This window comes from Rhipicephalus microplus, chromosome 1 (assembly GCF_043290135.1).
Source record: "Rhipicephalus microplus isolate Deutch F79 chromosome 1, USDA_Rmic, whole genome shotgun sequence".
Classification (NCBI taxonomy): Eukaryota; Metazoa; Arthropoda; class Arachnida; order Ixodida; family Ixodidae; genus Rhipicephalus; species Rhipicephalus microplus.
The window spans coordinates 44,871,379-44,884,231 of record NC_134700.1 but is presented as its reverse complement, the minus strand read 5'-3'; positions in this window follow the sequence as shown (position 1 = coordinate 44,884,231).

Genomic DNA, 12,853 nt, shown 5'->3' with positions numbered 1-12,853 from the left:
TATGCAAAGTTTGAGATATAGCGAGATGTACAGCATGTGCACCCCATGACATGCACTGTCCAAGAATTTTGAGGCCTGCACATTTCTGGTAAACTGAGTAATTCATAAAGCAAGAAACAACAATCTGTGCACCCAATTTTGTAGAGCTTGAACATACCGTACGCAACCACTGCTTTTCGGTATAAGGCTTCCATTTGCCCGCCTGGCATACCAGTGGTATATGGGGTTGTCACTAAGTGGCATATGGGGTTGTCACTAATGCTTCATTGCAAACTTACGAAAAATGTACAAATGCGTATGTGAACTAAAGGTTCACTTGGCTCTACTACGTATTGAATTTATGAGCATAGATTGCAGCAGACTCATTTTGAGCAGAAACAGGTAGAACTTATGCTGTGATCTGTGCTACAAATTTTAGCAGTAAAATATTTTCAGCGAATGTGACAACGAAGTAAACAATCTGAAACATACACAAGGTGTGCATCTCATTAGCTGTACAAGTCGAAAAGCCTTATAAAATGACAAAAACTGTAGCGCATGCAAAATAAAAGGACCATGTTCAGATGCAAAACAGCGCATTTTCACCCACCGGCGAACACGCCCACACTGTGCAAGATTATTTCGTCTTCGTAGGCAGTCTCGGAGCGATTTGCCGGCGTTGAATTTTCACGCTGGAGGCTGCGCAGCCGGACGTCGGTGAAGTGCAGCAGCTGACATGGTTCACAGCCTCTAGGCACGTTCGCACAATGGTGGCGTTGTTATGGTTATGTGTTGCGCAGTGGAGCGGGTCTAGCAGTGAGCGGGAGCGGCTGGCCGCGGCACGTGTGCCTCCCCAGGTCTCGTGCTGAGCAGTGGCAGACAATAGGGAGTCTTAGAATACCGTTTGAGGGCGTTGCGGGCGCCATATGAGCTTTAGAATAGCGTTTGCTCTGCTGCGATCCGCAACTACTTCTAGTACACTCTACCGCAACGTACAATCGCAGCGACTTCGTAGCCTCGAAACCAGTGCTTGCGTGCCACATCCGAGCCGCCATCACCGTCCGTAGCCTCGAAACCAGCACTTGAGGGCCACATGCGGGCCGTCATTACCGCACGCTATTTCGGATTTTTTGCGTGTGGTCCGCGAACGCCGACTCGCGTTACGAAGCATGCGCAGTGGCAGCAACCGCACCACAAGGGCTCGCGTTGCGCTATTCTAAAACTCCCTAATATCCGTGCTCTGCGCCGCGTTATTGGTTGCGCAGTGTTCTCCTGGCAGTTACATTACTTTTAGCAACGTTTACAAATCCCTTTGTTCATCACGGGGTTTCAACAGTGCGTAGAACAAGTGTATATCCATGCGTCGTGCGGCGGATGACGTGGATGAAGCAGTTAGTGTTCAGCAAAATTGCATTGGACGCCATGACGAAGCTGAACGACGACGAACGCCTTGCAGGTCAGTGACGTTTGAGCAGTGTTCCTGCTTGTGACAGCGGACGAGGCTGTTGAGCCCAGCAAGACGCCATGAGGACCATGTGTACATACGTAGTTTCGTGTTGTGTACGTACAGTAACAACTTGCATGTGCGTAATAAAACACCTTTTCTGTTCCGCTTCGTACACTCTCCACCAGCATTGCGTGTAATCTCAGCGTAACAACAACCGCGTTCAAGTGTCACTTGCACGGTGCTCAAAGTTACCACGGTCGCAGAATGCTGATGCCGGTGAGTTTCACGCGGAACACGGGCAAAGTGGCCGGACGCTGCGTCAGCCGCGTGGCGGAATAGAACAGTAGAAGGCGCACGACCGATCGTGCTATCTGTACAGTTGCTGAATTAACGACGTGAGAACACTCGCCGTTATCAATGCATCTAGCGCTCGTTCTCTTGTAGTTGCTTCGTTGTCGGCGAGCTGCTACTCCCTGTTATTACTCGGACGAAATGATTTCGCCGAAGGTGTCCCGCTCGCTCAAAGTGATGAGCCCCGTTCCATTAGTTTCGGATCGTCATGACACACGCGCTGCGCAGCCCACGTGCTTTTCGAGCTGGAGTCGCGCCTTCTGCTTTACATTCGAATGTAAACAAGAGAGGAGAATTTGCTTAGTCAATATGGCCGACTTCAGGCTTCATCGTGGCTTCACAACGAGTGACGTCAGGGCCTCTCCTACCTTTCCTTCCTCCGTGGTGTACTAGAATATGAATGGATGGATAGATGAATTGATGTGGCTGTACCCTTTGGATAGGGTGGCGGCTAACGCCACTTAGCCGTGGTACTTAGTGAACCGCCAACTAGATTTATCTTTTTTACATGCGGAGCATGTTATACTAGGGGCTAGTCATGCGCCGTCGCCGTCCGCTGCCTCTCCTGCTCTTCCGCCAGCCATCTGTGCATTCCTTCCTCCTCTCAACACTGTGCCAATGTGGCAACCACTGGCAAGCGTATGCTCGCGTCTACGCGTCAAAAGCGTCAAATGCGCCTCTAGGCGTCGGCGTCAGAGGGGCATACGCAAGGAGGCACGAAGGTTCAAGCAACGCCGACTAAATTTCAAGGCCGAAAGGCTGCCGTAGTGACGTCAGAGGTTGGGGGCCCAGTTGCCCAACTGAGCATGCTGAGTACGACTTTTTTTCCACATCTTTTATTCGGCCCAGTCAAGCCGCAGCAGCTGCGAGAGCGGGAGCGTTGGTTCTCCTAAAACGTGAACGAAACACAGGCTTTCCGCCGCGTTCGCGGCGTAACTGGGCCCCCACATTCTGACGTCACTGCGGCAGCCTTTCGGCCTTGAAATTTAGTCGGCGTTGGTTCAAGCCAGGCTTGATATTTTTGCCACGCGTACGCTACGTAACCACGCGCAAAGCGGCGCCAATCAACCAGGGGCCGCGCGCCGACCAACCAGAGGCCGCGATGACTCCGAATGCTGTGCCTAATGGCCGCCGCATCGAAGGCACGGCCGAGTGCTGGAAGCAAGCACGGAAACTACTCTAAACATTCCTGAATGAGTGCTTCGTAATCTAGAACGAAAACGACACGACGAACGACTGCGAGTGCTACCAGCGTGACGTGGTTTCGTGCCGAGTTCGAGCGACGCCGACAAATCCAGCGAATTCCGGCCGGCTGGCTTGCGCCGGTCCTGAGTGCGATCGTCGTCCGAGCGAAAACACCGTACAGACTACTGGGGGATATCGGTGTTTCTGTGCTTTTATCTGTGATTTTCTTTGCTGAAAAAGAGTGTAAACAAAATTCAGAGGTTTGAAGCTTTCAGCGTGAGCCCTCGCCTACCGCGGAGGTAATCCAGAGCGGTGTCATCTGCATCCAGCGTAGGCCTCTACCGTCTAGTTCGTATGAACCAGCACATGCCAAAAACATCTGCTGAACATATACGACGCCCGAAACATCGCGTAGTGCATACGGAGGTGTTTTTATCTGCACTGTGTTTGTTTTCAATATCGGTATTCATCATCGCTTAAAGTGGACCTCGCACTAGCCAGTTCATTTCGGTGATGTGAAATCGTACGTATAAGTATATTCGCGGATTGTATGACGCTGAAACATTCTTGGCTTCGGTGCAAATTGTTTTCGTGTGTTGCCAAGCTAATAACCAGCGTGCACTGGTTGGTAGCAGTGTGATGTGATTTCGTGTCGGGTGACAGCGACGCTGACGCATTCAGCTGTGAGCGGTCTCATGTTCATTCATGTACAAGACAGAAACTCGAACGTGCGTTGCTGTGGTTATCGAAAAAGGAAGTTGCATGATGAAGTGTTGCTGGTTTTGCCTGCTATTTCACTTCTCGCTTGTTCTGCTTCTCTGCCACGCTCAGTAGGAAATACGTTGTTTGGAGGCATTCTAACACACACACTCTCAATTTCTAGTTCATTCTGATAATCATAGCTATAAGCATACCATGACGCTTCTCCGTTGTTTTACAGCTTACTATAATGCAAGACGCGTTTTGTTTACAGCTGGACAGATAACTGACAACCTTGTGAGAAGCACCTGATTAGAAATCAGCTGCACGATGACACGATAGTAGGAAGAGAAGGTATGCACAGAATGAATGAAGGTGCACCAGTACTGTACTGCACTTTGTATAGAAGAAATCCAAAAAGTACCTCAAGTGACTTATGAGACCTTTCAAAACTGTGCATGTATTTATCTGTTCCTCCCGACTGTAATGAGCTGAAGATATTATTACATGGTTTCGAACATTGAATTTTTGTATGTGTTTTCAAAAACTGCTTCATTTCTGTTGAGTTTTTAGTGTGCGCATTTAACTTGGACTATATATGCATGCACTTAAGCATATTCAAAATATCAAGATATTCAGTTTAGCTATGTTAGAAAACTTGCCAAAACTTTGGTACGGTGCTCTGGTACAATCCTATGACCGGTATCTGTCTCATAAAAATTTTGGGGTATGCTTTATTGCATTGTAGGGTATTTTGACTATTAATGACGCGTGAAAGCCTTCTACACAGTGCTTGGCTGCAATCTCGAAACCAATATCTGTCTCATCAACAAGTGTCAGATGCATTTGGTAGACGTTAAAGTACATTTAAACTACCATCAAAGTGCGGAAACTTTCAACACAGCACTGATCTGCTATCACAATGCAGCTTAGAAGCCATTTGTAGCGCTCTCTAACACATTCAATAAAGTTATGAAACACTGGAATGATCTACTTGGTTTGGTTCGTGATACCAGTGTGTCTCACTTTTTGGAGGCACTTGTATCATAATAATGTTCTATTTCTCTCATTTTTTACCGGGGTGCACTCAGGGGGTATGGATATTTATGTTGGCATGCTCAGTGTGATATTACTGTAAATGCTTTTATTTCGTATATATGTACACCACTCCTGCAGTAGCCTCACATTGGGCTGCCGTATTTGAAAATAAATAAATATACCATCCGAAAGTGTTCCATGCTGCACTCGCTTCCAATCTTATCACTAATATCTGTTGCATCATGAAGTGTCGGGTGTGTTTTATTGCATTGGAAAACATTTTGGCTGCCTTCCATACAGGGTTCAGTTCCAGTATTATGACCAACATCTTTGACTTCAAGAAGAGTTGGGTGCGGTTTGTCATTTTAGAGAATACTTTAACTACAGAAAATGTCCGGAAGTCTTCCATACAGGGTTCAGTTGCGGTCTTATGACCTATATATGTCTTATCATGAAAGTTTCAGGTACAGTTAGTTGCGTTAGAGCGTACTTTGACTACAAAAATGCCCAAAGGTATTCTACGTAGTGCTTGGTTCCATTCTTATGGCCAATATCTGTTGTATCATTAAGAGCCAGGCGCCGTCTCTTGCATTAGAGGAAATTTCCAATACGCTTATCATTCGAAAGCCTTCCGCACAGGACACAATTACAACCTCATCACCTAAATTCGTCACATCATGAAGAGTAGGGTGTGGGTTGTTGCATTGGAGAACATTTCGACTGCATACAACGTTCAAAAGCTTTCCATACAGGGTTCGGTTCCAATATTATGACCGATATCTGTGACTGCTTGAATAGCTGAGCGCAGTTTGTCGCTTTAGAGAACACTTTGACAAAAGAAAACAACCAGAAGTCTTCCATGCAGGGTTCAGTTCCAAAATTATGACCGATATCTGTGACTTCATCAACAGTTGGGTGCGGTTTGTCGCTTTAGAGAATACTGTGACTAAAAACAATGTCCAGAATTCTTCCATATAGGGTTTCGTTCCAATGCTATGACCGATATCTGTGACTTCATGAACAGTTGTGCGTGGTTTGTCGCTATAGAGAATGCTTTGATTAAAGACAACGTCCAGAAGTATCCCATCCAGGGTTCAGTTCCAATATTATGAACGATACCTGTGACTTCATGAACAGCTGAGTGTGGTTTGTCGCTTTAGAGAACACTTTGACTAAAGACAACGTCCAGAAGTCTTACATACAGGGTTCTGTTCCAATATTATGACCCATATCTGTGACTTCATGAACAGTTGGATGCGGTTTGTTGCTTTAGAGAATACTGTGACTGAAAACAACAACTAGAAGTCTTCCATACAGGGTTCAGTTCCAATATTATGACCGATATCTGTGACTTCATGAACAGTCGTGTGTGATTTGTCCCTTTAGAGAATACTTTGACTATAGACAACTTCCAGAAGTCTTCCATACATGGTTCAGTTCCAATATTATCACCGATATCTGTGACTTCATGAAGAGTTTGTTGCTGTTTGTCGCTTTAGAGAATGCTTTGATTAAAGACAACGTCCAGAAGTATTCCATACAGGGTTCAGTTCCAATATTATGACCGATATTTGTGACTTCATGAACAGTTGGGTGTGACTTGTCGTTTTAGAGAATACTGCGACCAAAAACAACGTCCAGAAGTCTTCCATACAGGGTTCCGTTCCAATATTATAACCGATATCTGTGAATTCATGAACAGTTGTTTGTGGTTTGTTGCTTTATAGAACACTTTGATTAAAGACAACGTACAGAAATATTCCATACAGGGTTCAGTTCCAATATTATGACCGATATCTGTGACTTTATGAACAGTTGAGTGCAGGTTGTCGCTTTAGAGAATACTGTGACTAAAAACAACGTCGAGAAGTCTTCCATACAGGGTTCAGTTCCAATATTATGACTGATATCTGTGTCTTCATGAACAGTTGTGTGTGATTTGTCACTTTAGAGAATACTTTGACTAAAGACAACGTCCAGAAGTCTTCCATACATGGTTCAGTTCCAATATTATCACCAATATTTCTGACTTCATCAACAGTTCGGTGTGGTTTGTCACTTTAGAGAATAATTTGTTTAAAGACAACGTCCAGAAGTCTTCCATACATGGTTCAGTTCCAATGTTATCACCGATATTTATGACTTCATCAACAGTTAGGTGTGGTTTGTCACTTTAGAGAATAATTTGTTTAAAGACAACGTCCAGAAGTCTTCCATACAGGGTTCAGTTGCAATATTATGACCCATATCTGTCATATCATGAAGTGTCAGGCCCAGTTAGTTGCATTAGAGCAAATTTTGACTATCGAAAATGCCCGACGGCATTCTACGCAGTATTTGGTTTCTATCTTATGACCAATATCTGCTGTACCAATAAGAACCAGGTGTGCTTTGTTGCATTAGAGGATATTTCAAACACACACATTAACAGAAAGCCTGTTACTATGGCCTCAATTGAAGTCTTATGATTTAAATCTGTCCGATCATGAAGTTTCAGGCGTGATTATTAAGCTGAGAGCTATAAAAATATGAAGTGTAAATGTACTGAAGGCACTAGCACATTCACGATAATATTAATAAATTTGGTAGTGCAGGTATAGAAACCCGGTATTTTATAAACCTGATTCGGGGGGCAGCCGCCGCCTTATTCATCGAAGAGAGGACAAGGGAGGCTTAATGTCAACTCCATATATTAACATAGTAGAGAGGGGGCGCTAACTCAGCCCCTCCCTAATATAAGAAAATGGAGGGGGCACTGCGACAAACTTTTGCCCCCCCCCCCCCCTAAGGAGAACCCTGCACACGCCTATGATAGACGTACAGTATCCTAGACGCGAATTTTCATTCGCGGGAGCGGCGCACGCACCGATGTCGATTTCTGGTGCATACCACTGAAGTTACATTGGGCACTGGGATGTCAATTACTTCTAAAATAGTCTAAACTGTGGTGGGTGAAGCGCTATCAACTTTTTATAGCTTTCTCATATCTTCTAAAGCATACAAACCCGCTCCAGTTGAGAACGTGCCGTTCTGTGCTGAACTTGGACAGTTCTAAGCCAAAAGATCAAGCAACATTGTGCATCTGTCTTGGACGCGTGGGCGTCAACGCGGTCGACGTATGCCAGTGGTTGCGTGCCCTTTTCTTCCACAGGCGCGACAAGACGCTTTTGACGCGTAGGCGCGTGCATACGCGTGCCAGTGGTTGGTACTTTAAGTGCCAACCACTGGCACGCGTATGCTCACGTCTACGCGTCAAAAGCATCGAATGCGCCTCTCGGCGTCGGCGTTGGAGGGGCATACGCGAGGAGGCGCGAGGGATCAAGCCGGGCCAACGCGTCCTGTAGGACGATGCCTGCCGCATGAGAAAAAAAAAACAGCTGCCACACCCTTTCTTTCCCTCACTTTGAAAATGTTCTCGGTCGCTAGCGTTACCTGTGCCGTATGGTGCAACAACGCAACACTTTGCATAGCCTCCGAAACAGTGGTGCACAGTTGCAGGTCTCGGACAACTCTCGATTGACGCGCCCCATGGGCCGCAGATGAAAAACGCTTAGCTGGTACCGCCCGTCACCGTGATGATGGATGGATGGATGAATGAATGGACGGATATGGCTAAACCCTTTAGATTGGGCGGTAACTAGCTTCACCAAGCCGTAATACTTAATGAACCAAAAACTAGATTTATTTTTTTTCCTTAAAGAGTGAGGTTGAGGAGTCGTACTTTGCAGCGAAGGGTTCAATTTTCACTCGTGCCTTGACTTTACCCACCCATCAGATAACCTCCTTCTAGTTATTTCTACCCGATTAAAGTCTATTTTGCCCTCACTGTCCCTAAACCCCAGGGCTTTGAAAAGTTCTGCGCCATCAACCTCAACTAAAGGGTGAAGCCCTTTACAGAACATTATCAAGTGTTCGGCAGTTTCTTCTTCCTCTCCACACGCACTGCATATCGTGTCTCCCCCTTCGTATTTGACCCGATATGTCTTGGTTCGCAGTACTCCCGTCCTGGCCTCAAACAGTAGAGAACTACCCCGAGTATTATCATAGATCCTTTCCTTGGCAATTTCCTGCTTAAATGTTCGATAGATCTCTAGTGCGGACTTCTTAATCATGCCCACTCTCCACATGTCAGTCTCCATTTTTTTTCACTTTCTTCTTAACCCATAGTTTTTTTTTGTTTGGCCACCTGCTGTTTTCTAAGTATTTACCAGTCAATTTCCTGGTTCGCTTCCTCCATTTTGTATCGACATTCTTCATGTACAAGTAGCTGAAAACCTTCCTAGCCCAACGCTCCTCCCCCATTTCTCTCAATCGCTTCTCAAATTTTATCTTGCTGCTAGCATCCCTGCCCTCAAATGATGTCCATCCCATATCACCTTGTACACCCTGATTTGGCGTATTCCCGTGAGCTCCTAAAGCAAGCCTACCGATTCCACGTTGCTTGATTTCTAATCTTGCTTGAACTTCTGATCTCACGCGCAAGACCACATTGCCGAACGTCAGCCCAGGAACCATGACCGTTTTCCATATTCCTCTCACAACATCATATCTATTGTAATTCCACAGTGCCCTATTCTTCATCACTGCTGCATTCCTGTTACCTTTAGTTGTCACGTATATTTCGTGTTCCCTCAGGTACTATGTCCCATTGCTTATCCATATGCCCAGATATTTGTATTTGTCTGTTATCTCTAGCGTGACCTCCTGTATTCTAAGCTCACTACCTTCATTGTCATTGAAAATCATGACTGCGGATTTTTCCTTACTGAATATAAAATCTAACCTATCTCTCTCATTACCGCAGATGTCCATCAACCTCTGCAAATCTTCCTTGTTGTTGGACATTAGCACTATATCATCTGCGTACATTAATGCTGGTAGTGCCTGATCAATAAGTTTTCCTTCTTTGACTAAAGAGAGCTTGAAGCTTAGTCCACTTCCCTCTAATTTGACCTCTAATCCTTGTAGGTACATCTTGAATAATAAGGGTGACAGGGGACACCCCTGCCTAAGCCCCCGTTTTACCTCTGCAGGCTTGGATACCTGTTTGTCTAACTTTATAACTACCTTGTTACCTTTATAGATATCCTTTAAAAGATTAGTGACTACATGTTTCACGCCTAGTGTGTCCAGTATTCTCCACAATTCCTCTTGAACCACGCTATCGTACGCTCCCTTGATATACGAAAATGCTAGCCTCAGGGGCCTGTGTTCCTTTTCTGCTATTTCGATGCACTGCGTCAGTGAGAACAGATTGTCTTCCAACCTACTTTGTTTCCGAAACCCATTCTGTAGTTCCCCCAGCACCCCCTCATCCTCTATCAATGCCTGCAGTCTTTCCTTTATAATCTGCATCGCCAGCCTGTAGACCACTGATGTCACTGTTATAGGACGGCAGTTGTTTATGTCAGCTTTGTCCCCCTTTCCTTTATAGATCTTGCTCATCCTGCTAAGTTTCCATACATCGGGAACTTCACCATCGATTATTATTTTGCTCACTGCCTCTCTCAAAGCCTGCTTAGACTTTGGACCTAATGTCTTTATCAGCATAATTGGAATGCCAGCTGGGCCTGCTGATGTACTACTAGGAACCCCTTTCTCAGCCCTTTCCCACTCTCGTTGTGAGAATGGAGGCATTGCACCACTTGATTCGTCCTTGTCTATTGTGGTGCATAAATACTTCTTTGTTGAAATTTTTCTGTCACCCTTGTTCTTATATATTCAATAGCTTCGTCCCCTTCTAGCCTAGCACCTTGGGCTGTAGTTATAAAACTCTGCTCTCGGCTCGTCTCATTTCTTACGGAGTTTAGATGGTTCCAAAATTTCGCAGCTGCCTTTCTATCTTTTTTATGTACTTCTGCCAGCTACTGAGCTCTCTTTCTTCTAATCTTTTTATTGATCAGAAGGGATGCATCCCTTCTACAGCTTAGAAAGGTTTCCCATTTTCTTTCAACATCATCTGTCGGTTCACCCCGCTGCTTAGCATGTCTGTGTTCCCTAGAGGCTTCCTGACGTTTTCTATGGCTCTCTTAACTTCCTCATCCCACCAACTTTTGGGTTTGTGTCTTCTTTTCCGGGGTGACTTGTCACGCGTCCTAGCAAGCTCTAGCTCAAAGAGTCTAATAAGATTCGTGTATGTCCACACTCTCTTATTATCCTCCGTGATTACTTTCTCAATTTGTTTAGTGGCTATTTCAATTTGCCTTTCTGGATAAAAATTTTCCTGTAGTTGTTCATCTTGTCTCCTTCCCACTTTCACTGCTTTTCCAAAACTTAGCTTGATATGTTTGTGATCACTACCCAGACTTCTGGAGCCACCTTCATCTATGTGCATTCCCCTAAGCTTATCATACATCCTATGTGACATCAGTGCATAATCTATCGTCGACTGCAGCCTTCCTACCTCCCATGTTACTTGCCCTTCACACTTCTCGGTACTGTTGCAAATGATCAAATCAAGCCTTTCACACATATCCATGATCATTTTGCCTGTCGGGTCGGTATACTGATCTATATCTTCTATGTGCGCATTCATGTCTCCTAGTATAATTATCTCGCACTCTCTTCCTAACTCCTGAATGTACTTTGATATACACTCTACCATTGCCTGGTTTTTCTCTCTGGCTTTTTCTCCCGTCCACAAGTACACGAAACCAAGGAGTGTCGTTTGACCTGCCACTTTCCCTTTTAGCCATAAATGTTCCTTGCACTCCTGCTTGACCCTTTGCCAGTCTGTACTTTTATTTCCGATGGAGGCGGAAATGTTGTAGGCCCGTGTACTCAGATTTGGGTGCACGTTAAAGAACCCCAGGTGGTCTAAATTTCCGGAGCCCTCCACTACGGCGTCTCTCATAATCATATAGTGGTTTTGGGACGTTAAACCCCACATATCAATCAATCAATTAGTCTGTACTTTTATGAATGAATGCCCCAATATCACCCCCATTTCTGCTGCCTTGTGTTCTTTACAATATTCGCACGCGTAGTCCGGATTGTTCGGAGGTTGTTCCATGTTCCTGAGATGTTTCTACAAAACCGTATTCAATCGACCTCTCTTCCCTTAGCTGTTCTTCTATCTCTCCCCACTTCAGCCTGTTCCTACCACCCTGCATGTTAATATACCCTATGTCTGAATTGGCTCGGCACTCGTGGCTACGTCTATTTATGCACCGGACTCTGCCTATCGTAGATATTAGTGCCACTTTGGCCTCGTATCTGTCCATACCACCTGTCGAAGAGTCTCCCTGGTTGTTTTCCTCGTTACTAGCTATCCTGCACCCCGAAGGTCTCGCTTGCCCTACAAAAAAGCAACTGCGCGTCCCGCAAGTCGCCAACCCACCTCATGACCAAGCCGCCCATCAAAGTGAATTCTGTCTCGTTGAAAACCACCCTACCTATGCACCTCTCTGTTTATTTCCACCACCTCAAAGCCTTTCTCTCGACTCATCCGCCATATCTCTTGGTTTGCGTTGACAACCGCTCTTTGAAGGTTGCTATCACGCACCGGTACCTCCGTCATCGTGCATATCACTACCTGTACCTTAGGAGAAGTGGCGCGCATGTCATCGACGCCTTTCGCCATTGTGGGTGCTAGTTCTGCTGTATCTTCATTTAAGACATCGTTTAAACCGCCTGAAATTATCACGAGGTTTCGTCTATCAGCTGTAGTTTTGAGTTTTGTGCTCGCTTGCCTCATGACTGCTCCAAGCTTGCGTCCTGGGAACGCCTCTACTGCAACCCTCTTGTCACCTCTTATCCTCTTTTTGATGGCTTCTGTGCATCGGTTTAAACTCGAGTCCCCGGCGATCATCACATGCTGTGACTTTTCAGCTGGGGCGTCCTGCACCTAGGGGCTACTTGCACCTGTGACGTCAGCTGCTTTGTCCCCTCCCAGCCCCACCACTACCTCGCTGAAGCTGGGCCTTGCGACTATTGAACCGGCTGAACCTGTTTTTTCCAAACTTGCTTGCTCTTCCTTCTCCACCGTTCTGGTTGCCGGTCCCCTACTGTTCTCTCCGTAGGCCGCTTCTTTGTTCAGCTTCGCTAGTGCTTCCTCGGCGGACTTCAGTCTTTCTATCATTGCCCTCGTTTTCTCTTGCTCTGTCGCCAACGCAGTCTCGAGCTCGGCGATTCTCATCAGCAGTTCACTCTGGG